The sequence below is a fragment of the Streptopelia decaocto genome (genome assembly GCF_964273445.1).
Source record: "Streptopelia decaocto genome assembly, chromosome: 2".
NCBI classification, from domain to species: domain Eukaryota; kingdom Metazoa; phylum Chordata; class Aves; order Columbiformes; family Columbidae; genus Streptopelia; species Streptopelia decaocto.
The window spans coordinates 36,730,776-36,757,374 of record NC_138655.1 but is presented as its reverse complement, the minus strand read 5'-3'; positions in this window follow the sequence as shown (position 1 = coordinate 36,757,374).

Here is a 26,599-nt window from a genome sequence, read left to right as displayed (position 1 = left end):
CCTACGTGGCCATCATCCCAAAAGCTGAGGCTTCCCCTTCTTTTCCTTGACTCTAATGCTTCACGCATTTCACTTACTGCTGTCTCACAAACCCTTTTATATAACTTGTTGCAAGACCTTACTGAAAATGTGAAACCAACTCTAATAAAAACTCGGACCTAAGCTGGAGAGAGTGTCAATTTGGGAACATACAATAAACAAGACAGCAATTACCAAAAAATAGCATAAAAACCAGTCTGTTCTGTACCTCCCCAGCATGAAGTATTAACTATTGTAGACCACTTTTGAAGATCAGTTTTGATGCAGTCTCATCACAGTAAAATGATTTCAAAAGATATTGCATTGTCTTCAATATGGAAAATTCTGTAAAAACTGCTGAAAGAAAAAATAATAGGAAAAAGCCTAGCACATCTAAATCATTTACTCAAAAATCCATTCATTAAAAAAAGTTAGATATGAAAGTTTACACCGCTTTCTCTGCTGACCTAAAACCAGGCAAATGACCTCGTCCATCTTATAAAATTGGCTGTTACCATAACTGCCCTATTTTGGAAAAGGGCTAAAGGAATATCCATCCTGAAGCAAAATTTAAAGACTTTTAAAAATACAGCTTAAGGTTTCTAAGCCTACATAAAATATTGAAATTATCTTCTTCAGATACCAAAATACTTTGATTCAATTGTTTTATTTCTTGAATTATGTTGAAGAACTCCTTTACTTCCCTTCACATGAAGAAAAGAATAGCAGGATCCTGAGGTAGAGAAATTGTTACAATAAAGAAGTAAAAGCTGCATTTTGCTCCATGTAAAAGAATAAGAAAACAGTCCGCCCATGGGCAAGCAAGTGCCTTTACTGTGTGTCCTGACAGTTTCTTCAATGCCGTTATATTGTTTATAATATAAGACCATAACAAAAATTAAACATGGAAGCTGTATCTTAAACACATTTTAGAATAGTTACATTCTTGCAAATAATTAACATAGTTCCCACTACACTTATTAGAAATTCAAATTCACCTTGTTGCTTTGCTGACACCTCCTACACATCCTCTGATACAGCTGTGGATAAGATGCAGGATCCATACAGTTATTTTAGGAACATCCTCATGGAAACTGTCGCAAAACCTCACAAATGTTGCAGAAACATACAATAGGAAATTATGCAGTCTGCTGATGGTTTTTGCACTCCTTTTGCATATAAAATCAGAAATGTTTCTGCAGCAGAATTCAGATTCTATGCACTGCTTTACACAAACACAGGGCACAAAATAATTACATGCCCTTATAACATACTGTCATTTATGTCAATAACAACAAAGTATACCTGAAACAAGTTTGTATTTGAGAAAGCAGATTCTGTGAATTTGCTCTGGTCTTTGCAGAATTCAAAGGGAGCAGCAGGTGCATTTTAGAGGCAGAAATTTGCTCCTTGGGTGTTTTAAGGGGGGTGGTGGGCACACACTGGTGATTGGGAAAGGAGCTGTAGAAATGGAAGGAGCCACAGTGACAGTGACAGGGTGCTGAGCACGTCCCCTGCTCCAGGCACCGGCTGCCAGGCTCAGGGCAGCTCAGCACCAAGGGTGACCCCTGGTCCCCTGCCCATGGAATGATATGGCCAGAACAAAACCTCACCATGCTGGGCTGTGTGTGACCCGGTTCCCCTCACCAGGCCTGATCCTGACCTCCACCCACGGGCTGACCTCCCATCCCAGCCTCAACCCGTGCCCAAGGAGGTACCCTATGCCAGGGCTGCCCAGGTGCCCCCAGCTGCCCTGCTCGTGGATGGGGTGGTGGGTCCCTGGCTGGTGTCACCCCAGGGAGCTCCCAGTCCTTGCAGCACCTACACCAGTATAAGTCCTGTCACCTTAATAGTTCTTTTTCTTGTTACAAATACATAACCTGGGGTAGCCCCAGGCACGGTTCCTCACTGCTTGGCCCCACGCAGTCATTCTGACTTTGACCCGCAGCAGGGTGTGCAATGGCATTTTATGTTCAGTTTGTATAAAAAAAAATATACAGGTTCAAGGCAAAAGAACACCAGGGCCTTCGAGATTCACCTCAACTGATTTTAAGGGCAAAATTCGGCTGAGCACCTGGTGCCACATGAGGTCCCTGAGGCTCTGCCACCCAGTCTCCAGCGCTGCTCCAGCAAGACACATATGTCCCACCACTCCTGTGGTGTGTCCTCCAGCCTCACCATGTGGTGGAGCAACTCTGAACACCTGTGCCAGGGAAATTGAACTCAGCTCTGACTGTCTATATGGTAAAAGTGAAACTCCTCTGCAGTTTAAGACACCTAAATTTAGCTGTGACAGATGTTGCCATGGGAGACAAGTGTCTAAGCTCCCATCATCGGCAGTGGAGCTCTAGTCACTACAGTCAGGGGAGGTAAAGAGCTGCCCAGCCAGAAGTTTTTTACTTTTTGGTGGGCTAAATCAGCACCTTGAGAGTCAGGGAGCAGCAAGAGTGGGTTTTCTTTGGAAGTGAAGGCAAGCTGGGAGCCGAGGGCGGCAGCAGGGTTGGCAGGGTGGTGGCCTCGCTGACACTAAGTGCTTTCCCTGAGCATCAAGACAAGAAAAGCTGAGCAGATGAGGCAATGGGAAACAGTATTAGCCAAGATTCTTGTCATTCCCAGTGAGTGTGTAGTGGCAAGACAGAGCTTAGGCCAGGGCAGAAAGGCAAGTCAGGGAGCCAGGGTCAGGCTCAGGGAGCTGTGAGGCCATGCAGGGACACCTCTGCATCACAACTGGGAAAGAGCCCCAGGTTAAAAATAGCTCCCAAGGGAAGGAGGAGCAGGACCCCTCTGAGGAGCCTCAGGACCAGCCAGCTGCATCACATCTAATCTGGTCTCAAGCCCAGGTTGCCAAACCCCCAGGATTCAGAGGATTTTACATGGGTCTCTGACAGCAAGCTTCATTGTCTGCACTCAACAGGGACTTGATTCAGCTGTTACTTCAGAAGGGTTGGTGTCTCCTGTAGGTCTTATGGCATACCTGCCAGCCCTGAGTAAGTGCATTAGACTTTCTGAGGGGTTTAAAGTAGCTATATACAGGAGCTTAGACACCCTTCTACACTACTGAGAGTCCTACCTATAGACACCTACTTGTAATCTGCAGCTAAATCCCACTCCAGGTGTCCCGCTCAGCTAACTGCCTGCACTCTCTCTGCCATCAGCAGTGAGAGAGAAGCAGCTCCAGAAGCAGTTCAGCTCATTTTAGGTAAGTTGGACAAATCTCTCTACGGAGCTGCCTTCCTCTCTCTGTGTAGAGGAACCAAAATGATTGATTAGACAAGATAGCTACCTAATAACCAGCTAAAGTTGAAGGAGATGTGTCCCACCCTTCGTTCTTAGAGATGTGGCTGTGCAAGAGATACTGACGGAAGACTACAGCCTGTGATACTAGTGTAAGGACTCACTAACGCTGTGGGTAGCTACACTGCACATACACCTACACTGTAAAATTCTGCACCTGGATCTTCTCAGAAGTTCCTCAGCCCTGGCAACATCAAGTCCTAGCTCCTCGGCTCCTGTCTGCACCCTCTCAGGATCTACAAACTAAAAGCTCTCTGTTTTGTCTGCAGCACTTGAACTGCGGAAGATGCAAAGCTGTGTGTGCCCTAATACATCAAGGACCACACAAAAACAGCAAGGAGGGGCAATTTCCTCATTTTAATCCAGTAATTTAGTCCAAGTAACATTCAGCAGGTGGGAGACCTGGGCTCAGTGACATGCTTTTAGCCCTACATACCACTTCTCCAGAGCCCTCTCTGAAGGCAGAGAGAATAAACCATAGACAGAAAGAATACATGAGAGCATCTAATCAGATGTGTAGAGCACTCATCTGAGAGAGGATAAATCAGCACTTTGGTTTCTGCATCAGATATTCTTTATTTCATCAAATGGCTGCCTGATATAAACCACAAACATTAATTGGCACAGAGAGTTGTGGTATCAAAATTCTTTGTTCTTCTTCTTATACCACAAGTAACTATGGATTCCAGTGAAAAATGAGTATAAATTACATAATTCATTTGCCTCTTTATACATCAACTCATCAAAAGCCTATTGAAATATATCTTCCTGCTCCCTGCATCACACATCCCCATTAATCAGGCTTGGTAGTTTGTTAAGGTGATTAATACAGTAACACAGTCTTCTGGCATGAAGTGATGTAAACGTGGAGGGTGCAAAGAGAACAGAGCCAGGCTCTTTTCAGTGGTACCCAGTGCCAGGACCAGGGGCAACAGGCACAAACCAAAACACAGGAGGTTCCCTCTGAACACCGGGAAACACTTTTTCACTGTGAGGATGACCGAGCACTGGCACAGGTTACCCAGAGAGGTTGTGGAGTCTACATCCTTGGAGATATTCACAAGATGTCTGGATATAGCTCTGGGCAATCGGCTCTAGGTGGCCCTGCTTGAGCAAAGGGTTTGGACCCAATGCCCTCCGGAGGTCCCTTCCAACCTTGGCCGTTCTTTGAGCCTGTGCTTATTTCACTCCCTGAGTCTGGTGGAGCACCAGTTGCTTTGTGTCAATCTGGTTATCCAAGTGCTTCAAGGCTGTTTCATGAGCTGTGACCAGCAGAACTCAGGCACCAAAGTTTGGGGACTGCTCAAAACCCCTGCAGAAGAGAGAACCTTGTAAGAAGAAAATAGATTACTTGGGCACATGACACATTCTGTTTTGCTCCAGGGAAAACTACTGGAAAAGGTCACTGATTCAATTTATTTTTGACCCACTATAAACTTTGTATAAAGGACATGATTTGGTGAGCTCATTTTCACTGGGCTGAACAGCACAGTTAATATGCCTTGGGTGCTAATCATTTCAATTAACGAAACCTAAGAAATTTGACTGAAAAATGTAAGCAGACTCATATTCTCCCTCACAGCCAAATGCAGAGGGTCTCCATTAATTTCTGTCAGTCCACAAGGTACAGATAGGATTGTCTCCTCTCTTTGATGCCAAATTTAGTATTTGGCTGCAACCTGCCCTCTTACAAAGCCTCACCTGTCACTCAGTGGGAAATCCACAATCCTGGACATAGTTCGTCCTTCCAACAAAGGGCATCCTGTTTTCCTTTGGTAGCTGGTCTTCCTTTCCTCAACAACAACAACAAAAACCTTACATAATTAAAAGTGCATCTTTATTTTAAGGTGGTTTTAAAACAATCTGAAGGAATGTGTTAACAGCAATGTATATAGCATGGCGAGTATAAAATTTTACACAGATTCTCCCTTTAACAGTGAGAATGGTGAGAAACAAACTGTGCTATGAAAACTAAATGTGCATCAGAACTAAATTTAAAACCATCATTCAGAGGGTAAAATGTGATTTTTCTGGAAAATTAGAAATACGATCAATGGCGTAAGTGTTAGCACCAGTTAATGGAAGAACTCTACTTAAAAAGTTTGCAGCCTTATTTTTCTGTAGCTTCCTCTAGCCTGGTAGCTGGACCAAAATATTTCTAAGTTTAGACCCATGAAAATGTACACTAAATATAGGATATAAAATAACACTTTATGAAAACAAAAATAAAAAATTTTCAGCTGTGGGTGTCTTTGGTAAGAGCTTTTCTCTTAGGTGACTGGCTCCAGATCTTACTCATTTCAGTGGGAGTTGCGGGATGAGGAATTTCTAGGCTCAAGGACACTTTTATCCACCTGTGTCAATGTACATGAAGGAATTTTGAACCTGCTCTTCATTTTCCCAAACCGTTTCTCCTCAGCTTCCTTCTTCCCTGTGCTTCCCTATCTAAACCCTTTTCCCCTCCCTTTTATTTAACAAAGACAGACATAACTGTGTTGAACCCCACACATCTCCAGGCTGGAGAGTAGCTGCCCTTGCTAAACCACCAATTTGACAAGACCAGGAGGAATGATATTCCCATGTAGTAACAGCAGGAAATACCACAAGATGTGGCTTAGTGAAGTATTGACTTTTTCATGTCATGTCATCATGTTTCTCTCTCTTGTCATCTTTCAGTAACATATGGAATGTAAATTCACAAGTTGCAATGACAAAACTGGAGGGAACAAGTGCGGCAGACACAGACTCCTTTAAAAAGTTGGGGAAGTTATAATATCACGCTGCTCTGCCATCACCTGCCCCCCAGGAGGATGAGGGCTGGTCGAGCTCTTACCAGGCACCCTCTGCACATCCTTGAAGTTATTCCCCTCCTCCAGCTGCAGCAGTTAAGCACGTCCTGCAGAATTTAAATGTCATTATCGGGAAGAGTCTGGTTAATGTTATCTAGTAAGGAGAAGACTCTTGAGTATACACATAAAGAACAAAACTCTCATATAACTAATTGGGATCATTTTATCATCAACCTTAAGTGAAGAAAGTAACAGTAGTCGCAGAATTAACAACAGGAAACAAGATTGTTTCTGGCTCAAATCAAGAAAGTTCATTTCAAAGCTGGAGTGGTTATGCTTTTCCACCTAAACTGTAACACTTTGATGAAACTTGACCCACTGGAAGCAGAATAAAGGCCATCCTCCTTCAAGAAAACAACATATGACTACTCTTTCCTCCTATCTATGACTAACCCCAATTAGAATTTACTCTTTTTATAAATATTCAGGCACCATTTGACGCACTGCTGAAGGAAGATAAATCTGAAACCATTTCTGGATGAGGAAGAATCACAAAGATCATTCACAGGAGGCAAACGCACTCATCTGTGAGAAATGGGAGGTGAAAGCTCTACAAGGATGGAGCACTCTCAAACTATCTGAAGCACTTGATGGATCTTTTCCCACCCTCTGTGATTAATAGAATGCATAAGCTATTCAGTCTCCAAGCATTTTGCTTGAGGAAGCTTTGATTTGAAAAATGAGACAAGTGCTTCCAATGCTGTCATTGATAGAAAATTAGGTGATAAAAGAGAGCACATTTAAGCAGCTCTTAAATATTCATAATTAGAGCTGTCAAACCACTATACTATCCCCTCTCTCTTCTTGCATTTACCCAAACGTTCTGTCAGGAGTAATGAAAACAGCAAAGCTGGGAGGATGTAACAGGACTGAAGTGCTTCAGAAGTAATCACAGGAGGACAAACAGGTTTGGGTGGGGATTTTTTTGGTCCAGACCACAGTATAGATGTAATCATCAAATCAGATGTACCTAATAGTTAATTTGCTATGTTGTGAGGTTTTGAGTAGCTTTTCTTTAGTGAATGGTACCATCAGAGGTTTCTCCTTCTGCTACTTCCCCTCTGTTTGGTGCATAACAGAGCATTTGACTTACCAACTTGATTGTTTGGCATTTTTTTACCAAATTGATTGTTTTCCTAGAAATACATTTCAGGATTATTTTTCTCAAATGCTGAAAAAAAGATAAAATTATTTAATGCAAAATTATAAGTATAAGCAAAGACAGTTAGTTTATTTTAATGTTATTAAAATAATACATATTTATAGAGATCTTCTCTTTCTAAAACCCCATACTGACAGAAGTGGCTCTTCAAGCACAACATCCCAAATATGAAAGTAGGTATATTTAAAAAATTAACTTTTGTTCTAGCATTCTAGCATTCTAGCATTCTATTAATTTAGAAGAACTGCAACTTATCTCTCCTTTTTCAGTCAGTTTTGTGCTCAGTGTGGCAGGAAGCTGCACAACTTCACCAGCAGCCATGAGATGTGCTTGAACAGGCAGTTGCACAAGCAAAGCAGCACTTTACATTGCAGGTTGCTGCTGACCGGACTAAATCTCTGCCACAAATGTTTCCAGAAGAGCAATATCTTCGTGGGGCGCAAATGCTCACCATTTGGTTAATCACTACAAAAACATCTTCTGTGAGCACAGCTGCACCTATAGAAGATAATGTTTGCTTCATTCATGCTTTTACATATAGCTTCTAAAGGTACAAGGTCCACCTGTGTTGGGAGGTCACACAAGCAAGCTACAGCTGCAGGAGGTCTGGGGCAACCCAGGCCTCAACCTAATGTAAAGCACACTGCAGTGACTTCCAGTTGCCTCCAGTGGCTACTAGACTGGTCCTTAAGGGGCATTAAGAGCAGATTACAATTTGCACCTAGTACTGCTAGGACCATTTCTAAATGGGAACAGAATTATAAGGTTGACTTGAAACCCACCTGAGAGGCAGAGAGGCAGTCACTGGTACACAGTAATGTTGTCCTCTGGTTTTGGTGCAGGAAATGAAGTCAAATGGCTTTTCCAATTGACACTTCAGGAGGATGTGTGCGAGAAGAATGGAATTACTTCCAAAGAGTTTTGGATAGGTCCATATCCATACGCTAATGAAATGAGGCTAGCTTGTAAAAATAAAAGGGATTGGCATCTCACTTTCATGTCACTTCTGAGAGGTACCACATGGTTAGGCCTAGGGAAAAATAACCAATTCACGAAACATATTGATCATATGTAAATTGATTTTGTAATAGTAAGGAATTAAAAATCTCAAAATAATGCAATTCTCCAGAAAGGAAACAGAGTCCAGGACAGACTGTCCTGGTGGTAGACGCTGAATGCCCTGGTGTGTCCGGCTCCAATATCACCCGGATGGTAGAGTGGCTCACAGCTGCACGTCCTGGACATGTGTAAAGGAAGATCTGGCACACTAAAAGAACATGGCCCCCACTGGAGAACCAAGTCCTTGGTTCTTTATCCCTAAATGAGTACACCCAGATCATGTCAGAAAGTGGGCAGACAGAAAGGGGGTTTGCGACAAAAGATGTGCTGAATGCATAGTCTGTGTTCATCCATATCTGCAAACAGGTTGATTGAATGTGTGTGTAGGTTTCATCATAATGTAAAATAAGTTTACTGTTTAAGCAGACAAATATAATGTATTTTCCCATGTGTTTGTGATAGCCCGCTTCTGCAAAGTTTTTGGGTTCAATCCACCATCCCAAAAGCCTTTTTTTAGAGTCAGAGGCAGGAACTACAGTGTTTTCCCTTCAAACTGGCACCACCTTGCACCCTCCTTTACAACTGTAGGAAAAAATAAGTATTTTTACTTGCAAAACTGTAAAGCGCTCTAAGGAGGACTGGACTTTACAGCTTGTTAGGCTGGATCACTAAGATAGTGTTTCTGGAAAAAGCAAGACACTATTGCTCATTCCCGTGTGCAAGTGGTGGGTGGATACTGAAACATTTCTGTTGTCAGTTTTTGATTTTATGTGGCTTTGTGTTGAGCCTTAATTTGCTGCTTTTTATAGCTCGAGTGTAAGGAATACAGTTGAGCAAATGTTACTGCCAACCCCCCAAAAAAAAACTTCACAACCTGCTATGAATACTCATTTGCATTTTTGAACAAATTCACTGGGATTACGCTCCTAGTTCATCTCCAACAAGTATTTCGGTGAATTCCCGAATGAGAAGCAACCACAACTGTGAGCAGGGAGCACCGTGCTTCAAATGTGGGGTAGGTCCAGATCTACCTGAGAAAAGTGAAGGGGCTTTGGCCACCCCCCTTGGTACTGCTCACCCCTTCTCACACAACAGGACCTACGAGGTCTGTAAGAATGATGACACGATTTGTCCTGCAGGTCAGGACAGTACCTGTCCTCACACCTCAGCAGCATGTTTTGGGACTGACTCCTAAATTTCAGTAGTGTGAGCAGAAGCAGATTGCTGCCTGGTGTAACAACAATACATAAAGCATAGCTGTACAAGTGCTCTCCAGTGCGGGGAGTCCCATGGTTTTAATGATGTACTGAAATATTTGTCTTTGGCCGTGCAGAAGAGGTAGGAGAATATTGTCAACACTACAGAAACACAATGAGTCAACAGAGTTAAATCTTGAGCCAGTGACGCCAACAGGAAATTTCTGAGGGAGCTGGACTGGATCGTTGTGTACTACCTCTTCACAGACATTTTAAAGATGTATATGTTGTTTTTTTACTGTACCCCAGAGCATAGCACTGCTGTACCTGAAAGCCTGTGGTTTCAAAGAGAACAAAGAACAGAAATCTTCCCTCACCAGAAAAACTTGTTCATCTTTAATGTGACTTTCAGCTGGTCCATCCCCTGAGCTGACACACTCCAAGGCCAGGTGAGCACTGGTGGCATGTGGGAAGTGTCAGGGGTCCACGGCCAGGCAGGCAGGGGCAGAATATGCCACCAACACCCGCTTTCAGCAGCACCCAGCCCCTAAACCAGTGAGCTGTATCATCACTGCACCCCGCAGTGTCCCAGTGCATGAGACACCTGGCACTGGGTAAAACACATGAAGCTGCCATGAGGGGCTCCAGGTAGGACAGAAGATTGCTTGGAGTTCACTGGATGACACCAGTCACATTGCTGTGCACCACCCCTTCTCCAGATTACAGGTTGGGTGACCAGTTGCATCTGGTATGTCAGGTCAAGGGCTGAAAGTGGGTGAGCCACAGGTGGGCCAAGAGTGAGTGTTCATCAAGGGCAGACAGCTGAGTCTCTCCAGTTGACTGGCCTACTTTCCACCTTTATCCCTCAGGAGATGAGTAAAGATTTTCAAGGAATTCCTTAAGTAGTTTGATTGTCAAACCTATTTATATATCATCATCATCATTCCAAAGCACCAAAGTGTAGAAGTAAAATAGACTATGAGTAAAAACATGAGCAAGGGAAGAAAAGAAACAGGAAAGGAGATTGGAGGAGAAAAAAACAGCTTCTTCAGAGGAAATAGAAAGAAGGAAGCAGAAAAAAGTACTCTGGATAGGGAATGTATACATAGTACCTTGAATGGTCTCTACTTGTCAAGGTCCCACACAAGAAAGATAGGATCATCTCACCTACCTGTGACAGCTCATATGTCACAAGGACTGTACTTGGGTTACTCAAATTGCCACTAAGCTTACTGAAGAGAAATGAGCAATTCTAGGGCAAGTCTCATCTTGCCTCAAAGCAGTTATCCAGAATACCTCAGTATTTCTTGTTTCTCTCAACTGGCCTATACAACCAGCTCTGTGTGGATGCCTATAGTCTAATCACCTAAAGCTAGTTGAGGTTAACACCACAGTAACATCCCACACACTCTTGCATGGTCTCTTCTGCTTCTTGGTGTTCTCTGGGACTCTTGAGCTCCATGTTTCCCGCTTCACAGACAGAGGTGCCAATCACAGACAAAATCTGTCACACTGCCAACCTGGAAAACAGCTGAATGCTTGGGAAACCAGGACCTGGCACACCACAACACAACACACAAGACAAGTAGGCTTAGATGTCCCAGGGCATCGCTGACATGCACTGTCAGTTTCTAGCCATAAAGCCGATGCCTGGCCAAGTACCGACTGGTGTACTCCCCCCACTGTGAAGACTTTGGTAAATCATATAGAAACAGTAACTATGTCCACTTCAATATTGTCAAATACAATGGCCTGTGGTAACCTGTCCTTCACAGGCTGGGTTCAGGTCTTGTGTACATCCGCTGAAGTCAGGGAGAAGATGTAAAGGGAACAGAGCACAAGTCCTAGTAGAATGACAATAGTGGGCATATTCAGCAGCATACTAATTTGGTTCACTAAACTGGGCTCTTTCCCACTTTATTTAAATTACTGTAGTGAAAGAGACATTTATAGAATGAAAAGGTTGGAACAAAGTTTGATTTAAATAAAACTGAATTAAATAAAAAGGTACATTTTCAGCTGGCAGAAAGAAACAGACTATATTTGGATTTTGGTCAGAATTCAAGGACTGTTTTTATCGCCTCTAAATATGGCAGCAGAATTCTGAGGTTCCTGGTACTGCAAGTGATTCTGGAGGCACATCCTCTTTGGAAGATTAGGGTAATTTTCCACACATTTACGTTTATTAATAGAGGGAAGGAGAAAGATTTAACTGTCTCAGAACTGACGGAACCTTGTGGAAGCTTCAGTTCTGGGAAAAGCTTCTGTCCAGAGCTTGTACTTGCTGCTCTAACAGACATTTTGCATCAATACATTGCTGCCTTCAGTCATCCACCTCTTCATCCCAAGAGAAGCTGAGAAATTATCAGGAATTCCTGATCCATTTGAGAATGCACTTGTGAATGTATTTTCAGGCAGGTATTCAAGTAAAATGACTCTGTGTTCAATTCATACTGATGAGTTAGGCCATGAATGGTGATGGCCCCAGTTTATATCCACAGTGGCCATCCATGGTGCTAGCAGAATCTGCGACTCTTGCTGAACAATGCCATGGCTCAGCTATTCCCTTTTTTGGTGGGTTGCTGGTCTGACTAAATGCTGGCTTTCGGTATTTTTGGATGGATTTAGGCTAACAGACAAGTGACCTTGAGCTCATCATGTTCTGCCAGCTGCTCTGTGACGCTGTCTGCCTGCTTCCCACCTTCCTCCCTGTTCTCACCTGCAGAGCTCATCCCACCTGGACAACTTCCCTTTTCCCCTTCTACCCATCAGAGAATGAATGGTCTTCTGACAGACCAGGCCACGTTTCTCAAATTCATTGACTTCAGTGGAATAACTTCAGGTTTTACCCACGTAACAGACAGAGTGGGTATGTATGGTGAGGACCAGTAATGTACTAGCAGGGAGCTGGGGGATGATGTAGCTTTCTTAATACCCTTCTGCAATCTTGTGCCCTCCACACCAGCTCTGACCAGCACATTTTCACCAGAAGACACTTGCAAGAGCAAAAGGAAGCAGTGAAAATGGGAGCATTACCATGATCCAGAGGTGTGACTGCAGCTCTTCTGGGCACTTGAGTCACCTTCAGCCGCCAGCTCCAGTGTGGACAGCAAGCACTTCTGCACAGACTCTGCAGGACCCTGGGCAAGCACTTGGCTGCAGATGGTCTCAATGTCACAGCTCCCTTGTTATCTGTAACCAAGCCACGAAATTTCAGGTGAGGTCAGGATGGAAAGGCAAGTCACAGTCTGCCCGTTGAACTACACAACAGTGAAGGTGTAAACCAACATGCTGAGTGTATGGGACCTCTTGGTGCTTTGGAAATGCAAGTGCAGCTGTTTGCACGCTGGCTGGAAGGGATGTAAACAGACTATTCATCCACCCTGAAAACCTCCTGCATATCTACACATGCACCAGTCTCCCCATGAAACAGCATCAAGTTAACTACATGCATTCAGAGGCTTTTAAACCTTGTGATCTTAGTGGAAGAGGAAAGCTGAAAGCAGGGCACTTACTTATAATGAAGGCATTTACAGAAGCAAGACTCTTCTATCTGTTTACCGTGTGGTACTGAATTGAGGATTCTGTGAGCATGTGCATCAGACAACTGTGAAAAATGTATCTACGTTATCTTTGTTAAATATCTCACTAATGTGAAAGAAAGACTAAAGGTCATCTGTCAAATGTAGTTGTGAGGCAGGAAAAAAAAATCTCTCATGCTGGATATCTTGAAACCTTTAGGCTCATTATATTTTTGTTGAACAGAGAAAATGTGATCAATGAATCATTAGGTATCCTGTGCCTGATAATGGAGGTCAAGAGTGCCTTTCGATGATGAATTTAAGATGCTTTCATTAACCTGTCTCAAGATGGTTGATTGCTTTCTAATGTGATGAGACCCTCTCCAGCACTTGAATTTTAAATATTTAGAGATCTTCATTGTTAAATGCTTCTCAGTAATGCTTCACAATAAATGAATTATTGTGCAAGTGAAACTCAAGGTAGTTTTTAACAAAATCAGAGAGATTTCAGTATTCTTTAAAGACTAATCATGTTTTATAAAGTGCTTGCTAAAATAAGGGTACTAATAGGAAGACACCTGGAAATTAATGAGGAACTAGGTGGATCTCATTTTCTTTTCACACTAAGTTTCTGAGTATGTGAATACACTAATTTCTAATTCTAACTCTCTCCAGTTAACTTCTGGCTCATTATAGCAGTGCATATGTAAGAACAAATGAATTCATCTATGCTCAGGTCCTAAGGAGCAAAGCCACTTTCAGCCTTGATGCTTTTTGATGCAAAATCTATTTTGCATCTTGTTGACTATATAGATTACGCTCACATTCACTTCACAATTCTGTTACACAGTTAGAGAAGTGCAAAGTGATGGCTGACTAAATGAGAATCAGGTTGTCCCTCATAAATTTTCGCTCCTGTTTCAAGATCCCAATTCCCATTTCATTTACACCAAAGTGAATCACAAGTAAATCCATTTAAATCCACTGGACTGTACGAATGGGAAAACAGAGAAAGGAAGATCTTAATTAGAGATGAACAGCAGTGTTCCATATTTAAATGGCTGCATGCTTTGTAGAGTTAGAATTTATAGGATTTTGTTCATGCACCCTTTTTAGAACTCTGACAGCTTAGGCCTTCTTTTGAAAGACAGTTCCAGTATCAGTTCTGAATTTATAAAAAAGAACAGAGGACAGTTTTTCATTAGGTCCTGCCAGTACCAGCTATTCATGGTGGATGAGTTTCCTGTACCCTAGATTTACCTGGTGATATGCTAGAAGACAAATTATTAAGTCACTAATTAGGCTGGTAGACGTCCAAATTCATATGACTTCACTTTATTGTACAGCTACGTGACATAATGCTCAATTGTCTCATCTGCCATCTGCTTTGGTGTCAAGATGTGCTTTTTTCCAAGTGACATTCTGCTGTCAATCGCAGCACTCTTGACATTTCTAAATGTCTTTGTTAAGAAGTTTGTGGTCTGCTTTGTGTTCCCACAAGAAAGTGGTGTTGATCCCCACCAGGGACTTGCTGTTCATGGCAGCAGGAGGGATCCCTCACCCTGCCATTTCTGTGCAGCACCCTAGAAAATTCTGAATTTTCCTCCCAGTTCCTTGACAGTTTCACTTCTGAGTGAAGGATTCAGATGATTGCACTTGGTCTATTTGCTATTTTGCTCTTCCTTTGCTCTACACATTCAATATTTTTCTGACACTAATTGCAAGTATGACATCAGAAAAATTAGCATTGGTCATGACACCTTAGTCACCTCATATAGGTCAGGACTGCAATGAGTTAATGTGCTGCTGAGATGCTCGGCTTACTATTCTCAATTTAATCTAATATAGACTGGCTGTGTACTGTATTGTATTCTATAAGGGGGAACCTCTCATTAGGCAGCAGTTGTGCACAAAACAAAGTTATACTGGCTCATGAGCTGAATATGAATCAACAGTGTGTGACAATGAAAAGAAAAAGCCTGCCTTATTCCTTAGGGTATTAAAAGGAAGGCCATTGGCAAGAACTGGGAAGTATGTTACTGATTTTCTTTCAAAGCCTAAGAAAGATGTAGACATATTTGAAAGCTTTTGGGGACAGCAACAAGAATAAAAAGCCTGGAGAGCCAACAACAGACAAGGATGGGTTAGAGGCACAATTATCATCAGTGCAATTTCTGGAGGTCCTTCCCATTTGCAATGCTGTGTGTGATTTTTGAATTCTTGTCTCAATTCTTCCAGCACACAAACACCAACATGTTCCCTCGGGGAAACTGTTAAATATCCCAGGGAACTGTAGGGAACAGGTAGGAAAAGCTGCCTCACTGAGGGCTCATTCACAGTGCTCGTGTCAGGTTGTAACACAAGTTACAAGGATGTTAATAATTGTCTGAATATCCGCAAGATTTTTTTCCCCTTACACACCCTTTCCAACAGCTGAGCCTAACTGTCCCCTCTGAGGGCACCTAACTGCACCTTGCAGATACCCAGACAATTATTAACATCCTTACAGCTAACTAACCGAGTCCTAACTGCACTGTCAGAAACAAACAACACAGCTACTCTTCAGCTTGATGCTGTGAAGCTGTGACCCTCTCAGCAGCCCCACTGACAGTGTGTGCACAAAAGCAGGCTCGGAGAGCTGGCCCAGCTGATGGAACCCACGGCAGTGCCCAGTCACACCCATCAAGGATCAGGCTGTAGACCTGTACTGTAGCAACAGGAGAATTTGGTTCATGAGAGCTTTCAGGATCAGGCCCTGCATAGCTTTCATAATGCATTTAAATAACTTCTCTCAGACACTGAGAGAAAAAAAAAGTAGTTTGCACCGTACAGAAAAAGGTCACAACAGCACTTACATTTCAACAAGAGGTAATTAACATATTATCTGGCCTTTCATTTGTCAGTTCTTATAAAGTGATGTACATGGCCAGCAGTTACACAAGGATTCGTCTGTACTAACGTTAGCAGAGAAAAATTTCTTTCCGAAACTCTAAAAGTTGCAAGAAGGGGCTATTAAGTAACACCAAAGGTATTTGCATGCTTCCACTCTTTTGCTTCAAGGTTCACCCCAAGAATGAATACGCAAAGTTTTTTAGTGGGGCACTTGCCATAAGATGTACATTTGAACAAAACATACATCTAACAATCCATGTTCTACAGATGCACACACTCCTTCATTTTGATACCACTGTGACAGGGCAGGGCCCTCTGACTTTTTGTTCGGTGAGATTTCCTAGGAGAGGGTTTTGCATTTGAAACCTGCAGTTAAACGCGTATCTCGCTTGGAACCCTGAAATCAGTAGGATTCTTCATGTGCCTGAATATCTTCCTGAATCAGGCTGCAAACAACAGTTTTCCCGTCTAGTTTAGCTAAAGATGAAGCTGAGAGCTGAAGCGAGGTAGCAGCCGACAGATTTTGGTCTGTCTGAACAGCGCCCATCCAGGACTAGCTCTCCTCTTGGCAAGCCCCACTCACTGCCCACAACACACACAAAACCTGGCAAAACTTTTTTGTATCCTAACATTTGGTAACGTAATGGCATGATTTTAGTGCTGCTACAGCAAAAGTTTGCCAAGGATTTAAAGTTAAAATGTGTCTTGTGGACTCTGAAAAATCTATCATCCCTTTTGTTTTTAGACAAAAGCGTAATCTGAAAGCAACTCAACTTCCCCCTGAAAATTGCTGTCATGCTACCACCTCGAAAGACAGCAGAACAAAGTATTTCAAGTGATTTCAGGGACTTGTACATCTGGGCATTTTGCAAAGAACAAGTTTGTAACAATCTGTTGAATTTTCCAAAATTATAATGAAATCAACTCAGAATCATAGCCTGTGTCCCGTTTGATCACATCTCAGCAAAGCTGTTTACACAAAAATCAGTGGGTTTCTAAATGGAAGAGATTGAAGCTCTAGTCCAATAAGGTTCTTAAATTCATGCTTAATTTTATCTGCCTGGGTTTAAGCTTCAAAATCCAAACAAAGGAAAGTGCAGGTGGTTAGCTTGCAAAACAAATCTACCTAGCTGAAGGTAGGTAGAAAGATAGGTTTACAAGTATATTTTATTTCTATATGCATGTAATTTTAAAATACTGTACTTTACATGGAAAAAGCAAACTCAAATGTGAAGGTATATAAGTACGATTTTTTCCAAAGGACAGAAATCAATATTCCATTGAAAGTACATTTTTCCTATATGTAAAACAAAGATCTCATGCTACATTGAAGACCACTGCTGAATCCATTAAGAGGATGAACACAAATCTTTGAACTTCCCATCCAAAACCAGACTTTTTAGTAAATAAGATGTTTGATAGTATCCACCTACTTATCTTTTTGTTCATATTGTTTGAGCTTAGAGGGTTTATTAAGAAACAGGCTTAGAGTCAGATGTTTCCATCATAATAATCCATAGCCTGAACAGGAGCATCTCCCATATCCTCAGTCCAGTACTAAACAGAATCACAGAATGTTAGGGATTGGAAGGGACCTCAAAAGATCATCTAGTCCAATCCCCCTGCCGGAGCAGGAACAGCCAGATGAGGTTACACAGAAAGGTGTCCAGGCGGGTTTTTAATGTCTCCAGAGAAGGAGACTCCACAACCTCCCTGGGCAGCCTGTTCCAGTGCTCTGTCACCCTCACTGAGAAGAAGTTTCTTCTCAAATTTAAGTGGAACCTCTTGTGTTCCAGTTTGAACCCATTGCCCATTACCCCTTGTCCTACCATCTATAGTTTTTTTTTTCTTTCTCTAATCAGAAAAAAATATAATGAGAATATGCTTTATCCAGAGCTGTTCTGCACAGCTTGAGTAAATTGGAGTGACGAAAAAGCTGCAGCCATTCAAATCATTCCTTTAAAGAGATCTTGCTCTCCTCTTTTTTCCCTACTGATCCTCTAAAACTTATTGATGAAGTATTTTTCCACTCAGCTTTTCTCCTCTTTTCTCTGCTCTCTCCAATTGTAGATGCCTGTATTTTCATTAATGTAGGCTACAAAGCCCAGGAAAAGGCCTTACCAAGTGAGTGAAAAGCAATTGCTTTCCAATATCTAACACTGCCCACTCCAAATGTTCAGCTGGGATTTTCCATGATCCTCTAATTGACTGCTAACTTCAATAAAGGTTGAGTCATAAGCTTAATTCACAACTCAACTGTTCCTCAAACTTACCACCACCTGTTTCTCACACTTTCCACACCATTCAAACATATTGCATCGTTTATATCAGTGCACTATAAGAAAATTAAGCCCATCTTCCTCCTGCAATTTGGTGGGTACTTTTTCCAGGTCCCCAGGAGCACTGTGTAGACCTACATGAGAAACACACGCTCTGACACACCTCGGCTCAGCACGTGGCTATTCTGTCCACTGACAAACTAGTCTCAAGACAGGCTGCAGACTGGAGCAAGGTTGTCCCATAAATCAGGGGAATTCAAGCTCAGTGCATCACTGAAATAATTAGGAACACTAACAGGTATGAGCAGGGTAAAGCAGAGACGGTCATAGAATCATAGCATAGTTTGGGTTGGAAGGGACCTTCAAAGGTCATCTAGTCCAGCCCCCCTGCAATGAACAGGGGCATATTCAACTAGATCAGGTTGCTCAGAGCCCCGTCCAGCCTGGCCTGGAATGTGTCCAGGGGTGGGGCATCTACCACCATTCTGGGCAACCTCAGCCAGTGTTTTACCACCCTCATTGCGAAAAATTTCTTCCTCATGTCTAGCCTGAATCTCCCTTATTTTAGTTTAAAACCATCACTCCTTCTCCTGTCGTAACAGGCCCTGCTAAAGTCTGTCCCCATCTTTCTCATAGGCCCCTATTAAGTACTGAAAGGCTTCAACAAGGCCTCTCTGGAGCCTTCTGCTCCTGCTTCAACAGGAGCAAGTAAGTAAACATGGTAGAAATATCAGGCCTTGGAGATATAGCTGATATATCTGCATTAATGCGGCAAAGAAGGGCAAACGACAGAAGGAAACAAAAGGGATGAGAGAAAAACATGGCTCTGGGTGACGGGTGATGTAGAGCCCTTCCAGGGTGCCCCAGATGGGTCCGTAGGGAGCAAGGCAAGCACCAAGAAGCCCAGAGAGGAAATCAGTGCAGGATGATCCTCAAGAGAAAAGGAATGTGTCCTTTCTCAGAACCAGGGATATTTAGACAGCTGGAGAATGCAAATGCTTGGCCCTATAGATACTCTAGAGAAAGGAGCATCAAGGAGCAACAGCACAGCCCAGCAAACACTCCTGTTCCCATATAGCACCTCACGCTAACAGCAGCAAGGACTGTACATGAGTTGTATGAGACATCTGCAGGTTTTAAATCAAGAGTTAACAATACTGTAGCCAGTCATTCACCTTTGGCTACAGAAGAAAATATTTTCTTTTATTCCTTTCACTTCTTTTGTGAAAATATTTATTTATTTTCATTTTATTGTTGCTCCTAGCTACTGCTACACACACAATTACCCTGCCCCTGCCTGAAAATTTCCTTAGTAACTGAGGAAAATTACAGACCTAGCAGTTCCCACAGTGCCTGGAGAAGGATTTTGGAACTGAGATTCTATCCCATTTTACAGGTTTGCCCCCTTTCCTGTAAGGCAACAGCTGAGGAACAGAGGCACGCTGCAGAAAACTGGAAGAATAAGGATGCATACACTGTGCAGAACAGCTGATTGGGTTTTGTGGCAGCACGAGGGAGGCTCTGAACAGCCCGGAGAATCACTCATCCCCCCCAAGGACCCAATAGCTCTGACTGCAGATGAGGACAGGGAATTTCCTGCCCCAGCTCCAAGGGCTCTGATTCACCAGCAGTGGGGAGGTTACCTTGAGATGGCCAATGTTGTTCCTGCTCCCAGTTATCACCCCCCGCCACCCCTTTGAGATGCTCCCAAACCCTTGGCAGGAATGACTGAGCGACCTATATAGCAACTGGTTTGGTTTATAGTATTTTATAATAAGGTAACCCCAAATTGCTGCCAGTTTCCCTTAATACTGTGTTAACCTCTACGACTTCTTTTTCAGTGCAAGAACTATTTTAACTAAATCCGTTGTCACTGGGTAATGATGGAGAGTCACAGCCTTAGGCTGTATGACATTCAAAATGAAAAATATTTGTTCAACAGAAATTCCCCTAATTTACTCTTAACCACAACATACATCCTGGGTGCAAGCTCGCACAAGTTCACAGTTGATTCTTGTCTTATATGAGTCACCTCTGGTTACATGTGGTTGAAAACCTCCGTACCTTGGATTGAACCTATAAAGTGCCATATTCCCATGTACAAGAAGACCTAAACGAAGATTTTTTCCCCCTCTCATTGGTAACTGTCAGCTGAAAATGTATTAGCAAGACCCTGAAGTGACTGCAACCAATGTAACTGAACATCACTAGTATCTTCTACTTGGACACCTACAGTGTACATTATCAAAGTAGCTTGTGGGAGGTACAGTTGCACACACAAACTCTTGTGCTGCTTTGTGGCAGGACCTGTATGTACATTCCCCACTCCCCATCACAACACCTTCAATGTGCACTTCATCACACTGGTATCAAAGGTATCTTTAAGAACAACATAGTCTGAAAACACACTTGTGGAGGACTACGGTGGGTCCGTGGATTCCCTGACGGAGGGCATGGGAACAGAAATTAGCCTTGAAGATATGAAGGCCTACCGTGAGAAAGATGGGAGTAAAGGAGTATCCGGAGATGTTAAGGATGTTTGTACCTGTGAGAGAGAAGGGAGTAGAAGAGTAACATTGATAACAGCAAAATTAGCCAATGAGATGTTACGGCTGTAACTTTTAACCAATAATGAAGAGACAAATGAATTGGTAAAACTGTATAAAAATGCACTTGTGGCAATAAATGGCATCTACTGCTTGCACCCTGGAAGAACTTGGTCTATGTCGTTTGTCCGTCTCAACCACGACACACACTGAGGACAAAATTCCACCTTGACTGATCAGCCTCACTGATGAATGGAAATGAGGAGGATAAAAGGTTACAAACCAGGCTTGGGGAGCCTTTTCCCTGCTGGCTGTCAGGTGGTGCTGAGGCTTTGAAGACACCTTGGGCAAGCAGCATTTCAGCCTACATATCCACATCACCCAGCAAGGGCTTGGAGAAGATTCAGGCAGTCATGGTGTGTGACATGGTTGTGGTGTGTGTATGAAATGATAATGCTGGGACCTATGCCTAGCCTCAGGTTGAAAGTTCCCCAATAAGTCACTGAAGAATCATGATCCTAAATGCATTGCTTTTTCTTGCTTTGAGATCAAGTCTCATCCTTTTCCCTTTAGCAAAAATCAACATTCAGATCTCTCTTGCACACATGAATGCGGTTACCTGCGTAGGCTTAATCACATGCATGCAGTATCTGTACACGCACATAAAAGGCTGAGATATTTTATTGAACACATGTCCCAAAAAGCCTTTTCTAAGGCCACTCCTGGAAAATGGATTGTTTCTAACTCACAAAAGCATCAGAATATAGGAGCTGGCATCGTCACTGTCAGCAGCCACACCGAGATTTACCCTACTCTCAGATTCACGGTACCGAACCTCTTGCTACATTTGTTTTGCCTTGTGTCTTTCTGTCAACAAAAATCAGGTGTGACTATGACATACCCTTTGTGTCATGGATGAAGATTGACACATTCCATCTCGCTCCCAGTGTCAGAAACATTTCCAACCATGAACTCAACCCACGAACAGAGGAGTCATTTTTGTTCTTCTGGTTGCAAGTGTAGCCTTAGTCAAGGGCAAATCACTGTGCACAGCAGATTTCTTCTAAAAGAAGGAAATGTGTTCATTGGCTTTTTTTTTTTAACATGTCGAAGTAATCTTATGCCAAAAAGTAGGTCTACTATAGACAGGTGATGAGAGGGAGTGACACTGGGAAAATAACATGTTACTATGTTGCCTTTCTTTCCATCACTGTCTGAAAAAGTTCTCACTCTGTTCTTTAAATTCTCTTTCAAAACACCTAGCAAAACCAAGCCACCATTGCTGGTATTTCTAATACTGAAAACACACTACAAGAAAACCTTCTTAAAAAAAAAAAAAAAAAAAAAATCAGGTCACTGTAAAGCTCATAAAAAAGCAAACCACATCAGAATCTCTTTTCAGCCTGATTCCCTGATGTACAGCAAGATAGGCATCAAACACTTGGGAAGGCCTCAAATTAGCTTTGTTTTGTTCACCAAAAATCAGTTCAGTGAAACCACACGCTCACAGCCACTCAGCTAATCACAATAAATTATGGTCTACCCATCTCTTTCCACAGCACCTGCAGTCATCCAAATCTCCCTGCTATCTTACCAGCTATCTGTGTTCTGCCTTCTGGACCAAAAATCAAGCTCTGCTTAGCATCCACTCATAGCTGCATTCCCAGCTACCCAGGCTGAGGTTTTGGGACAGGAGCTGCAGCCTCCTGAGTTTTGTCTTCATGGTTTTTCACAAATCCAGCACTCTCCTAAAATCCCACTAAATTTTCAGACAGGAAATCTAATCCTGCTCATTTACAAACCAAGTTTTTAAGCATGTGAGCACAGATCATCAGCATCAACAGAAAATCCACATGCCTAGAAATAACCATGTCCCTTTAACACATTTCTAGTAGGGACTTACCCTGGTAAAACCACAATAAGCAGCTACCCATTACCTGCAATCAGCAACTTAAGTCTTTCTTGAATAGTAAAACTGACTATCAGGTGTATTTTTGTTATACCCCTGAAGTCAATCCTGATATTTGAAAAAAAATGGTGGCTCAGGTCCTTGCAGGTTTTTTTAAAACCCCCCACAGTCTTTTTTTTTCACATTATATGGACTAGTGAATGAGTCTTTGTTTAGCCAAAGTTTCATGCCTACGCTTCATTATTTGGACTGCAAAAGCACTTCTATATCCCAGAAAATAAAATTAATGCTGAAGTACATGAAATACATTTTACAGGAGTAAAAAAAAGTATTGGGAAACAGAATTTGGTCCACAAACTGTTGTACTTAATTTAGCTGCAGTGAGCAAACAATTTCTTCCTTACAGGAAGAATCCTAGAACATAGATTTTTAGTTCAAAGTGTACTGAACAAAGTCAGTAGCAAAGAATGATTTGGAGACCATGTGGATATTTTAAGGGCACTTTTTACTATTTGCCAAAATTACCAGCACTTTGGGTTTTCCTGGTAGAAGTGTTCTTCATAATGATCCTCGCAGCAGGCTTATGAATAGGTTGAATCATCTTGTAACTACATCTACTGCCATCCAGAGGTAATTGGCAAAAGTTTGAAGAGTAAATCTAAGTTAATGGTATCACTAACCGTGAGACACAAATACTGTACATTAGAGCAGTTCCTATCAAACACAAAAGCTGTAGCCCACCTGAACAGAAACTATGAAAGTTAGGTAGGATAATTCTTTATTCTTTTCCAACAGAAAAACAACACAACAGTATATCACATCAATATTGTAGTTCTTTCAGTGCATCACATTTATCACGCATTATGCTTTCTATTAATCTTTTAGACAAGTGTTTCTGCAAATCACACTCTGCCATCTTACGCTTTTCATGCAGACTTCAACTGTGGTTAAAAAACCACAAAACAAAACCCTACAGTTTTCTTCACCCAACAGAAAGCCTGCACTTTGCCACAGTATCCAATTTCTATCCGGTTGTCTCACAGTAGAGAACGTAAGCAAACACTACGGAATTAAGCACATATCCACATGCTATCACTCCTGTATTACTATTGCCCTTACTGAAGATAGAGAGCATCTCATGGAAAGAGAGAGCAAGGGTTATATTATTTAAGCACCCATGTATTGTGAGTGCCCACGGCAAGGGATAGCTGCTTTCAAGTGCTATGGCTGAGCACCCACAAATCCAGTCACAGGCAGTTAGAGAAATGCAGTATTTGAGAATCCAGAACTAGGAACTCAAAAGCAGAGATGACCAAAATGAATAAGCATTTCTAAAAATTCATCCTTAAAAAAAATACTGCAAAACTGTATTAGCAAAGCTGGAACAAACATGAGATTATAAAAACACAGACTTCCTAACAGCTTTTTCTATAATTCCACATTGATATCATCCTTTCATCTTTCCAAAAACCCGAATTTTCAGCAGTGCACACACATGCCTATTCACTCACAAGAAGCTGTGTGCCTGCTAGTAATTCTCAGCTCTAAAATGGGAGTTATAAGCTCAAATCATGGCTATGATTACTACGGTGAGCACCTCAGAAGCCACTTGTCACAGTGGGATAGCTCCCCAAAATATCCATCGCTCTATTTACAAATCCTGTTTGTTTACAAATCCATTCAAATATTCTTCCAACCTTCCCAACCACGAAATCACAAACTCAGGAATGTCGTGTCTGAATATACCCCATCACTACTTACAGCAGTAATGATTTCATAGTCAAGCTTCACCAACAGGCAACACTGTGCTGAGGAAATGTGAACCACAGTCAAAAGAGGCTCCTTCTTCAGTTACATCCTGTGCTTACAGGACAAAAAGTTCAGCGTTGTTGGTAAAGCAAACAGATATTTCTTTCTTCTACACAACAGGAGGTCTATACAAAGACTATGAAATTTCTGCTTGTAATAATAAAATCTGACTCCACCAAGGCCTACAACAAAACCATCCAAGACTTCAGTTTGGTCAGGGTTCCTACCATGTTCTTGAGAAGTCTGAATCCTCGAAATTATGCAAGAAGCTTTTTCAGAACTATTCTGTAAACAGATATTTATATGATTTCTTTGTGCTTTTTGAAATAATTTAAAGAATGTGTTGTAGCATCTACTTGTGACAAGTTTCAAAGTCTTACTATATTTGCTGGAAGTCTGATTTTCATAAACAGAAAAAAAAAAAGATAAAGCATTTACAGATTTCCTCCATTTATCATAATTGTTACTGTTCAATCATGTATGTAGAGACTAAATACACAAGATCAATTCATTGTCTCCAGCAATGAAACACATCTGCAAGAGGAGAAAAAAAAGCCATTAAAAAAATCACCTTTGGACTCTGTCCAAGACCAAGTGTTGAGTTTCCTGCCACTACTCCAGTAACCATAAGGGTGCCCCTATCAGACTCTTATCACAAAATAACACTGAAGCAAATGTAGTAAGCGAGCAGTCTCGTTTACTGTGTCGGGACCACTCGTACAGGAGGCAACAATTTCTGCAATATATAAGAAGGCTGGAATTCAGGTCTAAACAGCAGTTGCAAGAAAGTGATTTTTCATCTTCTGAGATTCTTTTTTGCCTGCCTTATGCAGTTCATGTGGTTTGGAAGACTGATTTCTGGCACATGTCACTTCTGCTGTTCCTGTGATACACAGTAATCACAAGCTCTCAAGGCAACTTTGGAAGTGTAGTAGATATTACCAATTATGTCCTCTCAGTCCCAGATATCTACCTGAAGGGTTCTGGACTTCGTACAAATATATACCAAGAGAACTCGAAGAGTTAAGTGCATAAGGATCAAACAGGAGGGTACAAGGGTCAGCATAAAGGTAATGACCACACTGTCGAAACAGTGGACCTGGCTTATGCAGTTAAAAAATACAAATAAATTACTAAATCTGAATATTTCAAGTGCATCTCTTCAAACAGCTGTCTTCATTTTTATCTGTAATTCCTGGTGAGAGTATGAAGCGTCCAAGAAAGGGAACGAAATATTAGCCAGCACATTGCCATCTTGTGGTAAACGGGAAAACTGTCTATGCCATCAGACCTGGGCTTAAATGCATAGGGACTCTGTGCTCCGTGGTATATGAATCATACTCAGAACTGCTGAGATGGTGTTAGGAAATAGACTGCCTTAGTTTATTGAAAACTTCACTAACAATGGAAAAAACAAAGCCTTTACCATAGTTAGAGTTACAAAGTACAAGCTGTGATACCCTAGGATTTCTTCATTTTACAAGGATGGCATTTTATTTTCACTAACAATACTGCTGTGGCATTATACTCTGGATAATTTCCATCACTTCCAACATCAGGTAAAGGCAGAGATGCGATGTAACTTAGCAGAAAATTGTATCTAGAATAAAATCTCGCATTACTTTCCCTGGCTACGGTTAAGTGCTATCACGAGCTTGTTTTTAGGACACCAAGCATCAGCTCAAAATGTCATGGCCACACACGCCAAATCACTGTATAGCTATAAAAGGATTCTTCCACAGCTCATTTGTTTAAAAATAGCGCAGAGGTATCTTTGACCCAGCTGACCTTTGGGTGCACGCAGTATCACCCGATCACCTCACTTATCATTACGCCTGATGCAACATCTGCCAGGTGATCCTGCTTTCCGAACACTGTTCCTCCTCTGCCTTCTCTGCGGGGACACTCGCCCTCCAGACCTGTGTCGATCTCTGCGGAGCTGGAATACAGCATGTGGATTTTGGTCCCACAACAAGCACTTACAGGTGCTGCTCCACAGCAGTAAGAGTCAGACATAAACAGTAAGTTACCATAAAAACCCAAACCCACGACTGAAAATGTATTT